Consider the following 668-nt stretch of genomic DNA (forward strand, 5'->3'; position numbering starts at 1 on the left):
GGGAATATATTGTAGTTTTATTCATGTGTTAAATACATGAATTATCACTATATTTTATATTACAATCAGCCTGGGGATATATCATTCAGATTTAAACTGCAACAACTTTTCCCTCTTATATACTCTTTATTGGCACAGGACACAGCACCTAATACAACTCTTGTAAAAATCTTGGAAGAATGTATTTGGTATATGTAGAACCTTATTTCTGTTGTCTGTTACACAACTACAATCTTTTCTGAGTTCAAAAAATAGACATCACAATCCTTTTGTTCAAAAATGGAAACATAGTCTTTTTCAAAATAAGTGCCTTTTTTTTGCTTGAAGATGAAATACATGATAATCAAAGCCAAGTACATTAATAATGAACTCCTACCTGCTAATTGAGAAATGTGTTTGTATGTACATATTGCTTTTAGAGCAGTACCATTTGAGGTTTGAAGAGAATGCTTCATATTGATAAATTTTGCAATATCTTATTACCTTCTAACTTTGTTAGTATTGTTATTTATTAATATTAAAGCTGCTTATAAAAGGTAGCTTATTATACTTAGATATGCAAGTTTGCCACGTATGTAACCTCAAAATAAATCACATTAACCAAGACATTATGGATGGATACAAGGTACATAATCTTAACTAAAGAATATTTCTCTTATGCAAATCTC

Source organism: Penaeus monodon, chromosome 21, assembly GCF_015228065.2.
Source record: "Penaeus monodon isolate SGIC_2016 chromosome 21, NSTDA_Pmon_1, whole genome shotgun sequence".
NCBI lineage: Eukaryota > Metazoa > Arthropoda > Malacostraca > Decapoda > Penaeidae > Penaeus > Penaeus monodon.